Source organism: Coturnix japonica, chromosome 10 (assembly GCF_001577835.2).
Source record: "Coturnix japonica isolate 7356 chromosome 10, Coturnix japonica 2.1, whole genome shotgun sequence".
In the NCBI taxonomy this organism is placed as follows: domain Eukaryota; kingdom Metazoa; phylum Chordata; class Aves; order Galliformes; family Phasianidae; genus Coturnix; species Coturnix japonica.
The window spans coordinates 17,823,908-17,828,764 of record NC_029525.1 but is presented as its reverse complement, the minus strand read 5'-3'; positions in this window follow the sequence as shown (position 1 = coordinate 17,828,764).

Sequence of the window (4,857 nt, the reverse complement as noted above, 5' to 3'; positions counted from 1 at the left end):
TAGCCCTTGGGAGCGGCCGGGGAGTTGCTTCTCGCGCTCATTCTTTCTCATGGGAGTTTCAGGGCAGAAGCTCTCATCTGTAATTGGGTCTGATGTCTGTCCCTGCCCCAGCTGAACCTGCGTGGCCGCTGTGACCTCAGCTGCCTCTGGAGGTGAGTGATGGGACAGTCCCACTCTAATGCACTCACCTGCAGCTGGCCCTGCACCGCGCTGCTCCCAACCCCCAGAGCAAACAGGCTGGAGATGCAGAGCTGAGAGCAGCGCGTCCACCGATGTGTTTCTACTTTTAACATGTTAAAGATCACGTCTGTAAGCTGCTCTAATTTTAGGCCCTGGTTTATCTGCACTGAATTCTTAGCATTGAAGGATGAGCGCAGGTGTAAAATTAGCTGCATTATTTATGGGATGGCGGTTACCAGCGCTCCATCCCCAGCACTGCAGCACTCATTGGAGTTGGTGCTTCTGCCTCCCATGCTCTGTACCAATCGCTGACCACAGCTCTCCCAGCCTCGGATCGGTCCGTGCTCCAGATCCTGTTATCCAGGTGGAGGGTTATAGGGAAAAGACAGCTTAGGGATTGACCCCAGTGGGATCAGCTCAACACAGCTGTTCTTAGGGGCTTCAGCCAACAAGGGCTGTCCCAGTCCTGTTCAGACACAGAGCAGGTCTGAGTGATGGGCTTCTGCTCTCAGCTGGAGGAAAGCTCACGTGGTCTGACAGCCTCATAAGTGTTAACCCACATGTGAATATCCCAAATTCCATTATCAGGGATGCTAAATAAAGTACTTGGGTCACGGTGGCCAGGCAACACCAGGTTTCTCTCCAGGCCTCATCTGTGTACACAGTAACTGAGTGTGCAAAACTGGGCACCACTCACTTCTCTCCATGTGTGTGCAGCTGGGGCACACCTTGCACACCGTCCAGCCTCACTGAGAGCACAGCAGCGGCTGGTGCTGACATGGTGTCCTGAAGGAGACATGCTTGAGTCCTCCCTGGTGTCCTTGAGTCCTCCCTGGTGTCCTTGAGTCCTCCCTGCCTCCTGCAGCACAGAAAAGAACGTGGAAGGAGAAACACCTCCCGTCAGTGCAGTTCTGAGGCTGCTGGGGCGCTTTGGGTCACGGGTGCTTTTCTTTCTCTTGCAATGAAAAGACTCGGACAAGATCCGTCCTGGGGCGGCTCTCAGCTCTGCAGTGCAGGGAGCTCAGGTTTCGTGGCTGCAGAAGCAAACGGGCCGGTATTTCAGGCTGCCCCTCAGTGCCCAGTGCAACAGTGGGACACACTGACTTATTCCTCTGTCCACACATGGCAAAGGCTCCTGCAGCCTTTCCGACCCTCTGCTCTGCTCTGTGTCCTCCCCCAGGCTGCCCCACGTTTTGCTGCTGTATCAGCAGAAGGCAGGACTTCAAACCGCTCTGGTTTCCCACTGCTCAGAGCAGATGGAGAGCAGGCTAATGATGGAACGGCAGGGCTAATGAAGCTGTGCTGTGAGGCTGAGAGGTGTGTGCTGTTTCTCTGGCTTTGGGAGACACCGCTGCTTAGGGTTATTTTGGGAAGCTTTGTAGTTGCTATTATTACATTGCAAATGCATGCCTGGGTGGTTGCTAACCTGAGACCTGCCTTCCTTTGCTCCTCATCAATCTAAAAATGAATCAGGGATCTCTCCTGCGCTGCCAGGACTTCCCAGGAGACACAGCGTGAGGATCCTGATGGTCAAGGGGCTCCGGTTTCACTGTTTATCCATTTGAGCTTAAACAAGGCTCCAAGCTGCTGATGGCCCAGCCCCAGACAGCCCATACACCAGGACAAGGCTCCCGTTCCCCAGGGAGAGCTTCCTTTCTGCTTCTGACTCCATCACTAAAGCTTTGGAAACCGTGACCTGTGTTGCCCAGGAGCTCATCTCCAGCACAGCCAGCAAAGCCATCCCAGGAGGATGGAGAGAGGTGTGCTAATAACAAACAGCTGCTGGAGGCAGCTTCCTTGAGAGCAGACCAGCATCTCTATGCTGTTATTCCCCATAGACAGAGCGTTGTCTCCCTGAAGACCTGTCTGCAGCTCTGCAGGCATTCAGATGGCTCTGCCCACTGTGTATTCCCACAGAGCTGTGTTTCTGTTTGATGCTTTGCTCTCTGTGGGTTGGCTCGGGGCACTCTGATAAGCTCTGAGTTGCAGGTGTTGTGTTATCAGACCGAAGCTCCTGCCTCCTATAGCTGATCACTCCTATAGCTGAAAACTCCTTTTGTTTGCAGCGTGGGGAACAAGTCTAATTACTGGTTACAGTTTTCCAAAGCGAATGTGAAGATGAGGAGTTTTTGGTGTTCTCTTGCACCCACTTCTGCTTCTAACTCTGGCTGTGCAGCACTCACACCCTGGATTGTGAGTTCTGTGTCCCAGCCTGAAACTGTTCCAATTTTGCTCTTTGAATTCTGGCTGAGGCTGGAGAAAACTGTCGGTGCTGCTCTTCCAGTGGAGCACAAACTCAGATTTTGTCATTGTAAGGCTCAGAAAAGCCCCCGCCGTGGTGAAGCTGTTCCTTCCTCCTCTCTCGCTGTGCAACTTGGCTCTGATTAGTTTGTCTGGACTGCTACATGCTCAGGCCAACGCTGCTTCTGCTTCAGAGCAACCTGCCAGAGATTAATTAGATCCCAGGGCTGCTGGAAGACCAGCCAGCAAATCCTGTGTGCCATTAACTCAGTACTTATCGCACCAACATTGCTGGAATAAATGTACCCTCTGTTGTGCTGCAGCAGGCAAAGATTGTCGCCGAAATGAAATGTTTGAACAGATACAGAGTGCGATAGCTCCGGAGCTACACCAGCTGTTTGCTTCCATCTGATTTTAGCCGTGGTCACTGAAATGGCACCGAGTGCATCAGTGTGTGTGACCCTGCCAGGCCCAGCAGTGCTCTGCCAATCCTACCTATGGCAGCATGGAGTGTGGGCACAGGCTGCAGGGTACACAGCATTACTGATGCGTGAGCATTCAATGGACATCCAGCACGCTGTGTGTCAGTGTACGAGGAGGCATTCAGTCAGCATCAGCCATTGCTCCAAAGGATCCTGCGGTCTGAAGTCATAAAGAATGAAAGAAATGAAGTGGAATGGGGAAGATGGTGGAACAAACACTCAGCAGGAGCTGCAAATTTCCATTTGGACTCTGTCTGTCAGCAGAGAAGTGACCTTGTCTCACCACCCCTTGGATGTGTCTGAGCAAAGCAAATGCAGGGCACAGCAGATTGGCTCGTGTTGGCTCATCTCACAATAGAGAATGGGGAGAAAGTCAGTCCAGAGCAGTGGGGAGTGAGGAGCCAGAAGCCAAGAACCAGGAACAGTGCTGGTGAGGGTAATGCAGAACGAGCAATGGTGTATCTAACCAACAGGCAGAGAGATGGGCTGTGGAGAGCTGCGGTGTACAGGGAACTGCATGCCAACAGTGTTAGCAGCAGAAGCTTTAATTAATTTGGGGAGCAAACAAGAAGATGACTGCAGTGGGTATGACCAGAACCAAGGCACAGTTGTGGCACTGTGGTCAGGGGAAGGGCTGAATCACTGCTGTGCTCAGAGCAGGGAGGCCAACAGAGCTGCACCACGGACGGCTGAGATGGGGAGATGTGCTGTGTGCCCTCCTGACGGTACGACCTGGATGCCAGTCAGATGTGCAACTCAGTGCCTTGTAATTTAACATGAAACATCTTGTTCTTGTGCTGACGCGTGCAGCACCGGGGCTTAAGGATGGCGTTTGGACTGGGAAGGTTCTGCTTTGATGGGAAGTAAAGAAAAAAAACCAACACAAAATCAACCCCAAAACACCCCAAAGCACCCAATAAGCTGCTGCTTCTCAGGCTCATTGCTTCGCCCTGCTCAGAGCCAGCTGCTGAGAGCCACGGTGGGGCTGCAGCAGGGTTCACCTGTGGCTGATTGCAGCAGGAAAAGGCAGCTGACGAGGATGCTGAGAGAGCAGAGAGCAGAGCTGTGCAATGCAGATGCCCACACGTGGTTATCAGCAGACAGGAATTGCTTTGGCTGTAGCTGGGCATTGGGAAATGCTGCATGTGGTGTGTCAGCGATGGAACGGTGTCATGAATTCCTTGTAAAACTCTGCTTTCCCTGTACATGGTGTCTCAGCAATGGGATGCTATAATGAATTGCTCCTAATAACCTGTACAGGAGCTTCTGTTGAGCAGCACGGGGTTGGTGGAAGGGGGAAAAGCTGCTGTTTGCTGCGTGCTCACACTCAGACACTCACAGAACAAAAGGCCGAACCTCTTGGCAATGAGAACTTCTTTGTAATGAAACAACATTGTATTGATTTCATTTATATATTGCAGTAACACAGCAAACGCTTCTGACCTGAAGAACTCCAACCGAGTCAGCTGCTATAGGTTAAACTGAGGTTCAGCTTTGTCCATGGTTCAGGTACAAGGAACCTTTGTACAAGGCTCAGCTTCATACAGTGGATGCTGCCCCAACCCCCAGCAAACAGCCCCGCCACGTGCTGCCCAAGGAGAAGCTGCTCTTAATGCACGGAGCCAGGGCTGGCTCCTGACAGGAGGGGCTGCCATAAAGCTCATTTATGGAGCTCTTCTCCATAATTGTTTATGTTTTAGTTTAATCCCGGACCCTGTTCCTTGCACACAGGTTGGGGCTCTTTGCCTGGGGCACCTTGTTACAGCCCCGCGCTCAGTGGCGCCCCCTGGCGGCCGTGCAGCGCCACGCCCCTGCAGGAGGACTTTAAAACGAGGAAGTCCCACCCCTTCTCTGCCCGGCGATTGGCCGCAGCTCCCGCGCGGTCGGGCAGCGATTGGCCGCGAGGTCCCTCGGGGGCGGGGCTACGGGCTAAAGGTGGCGCGGCGGGTGGGGG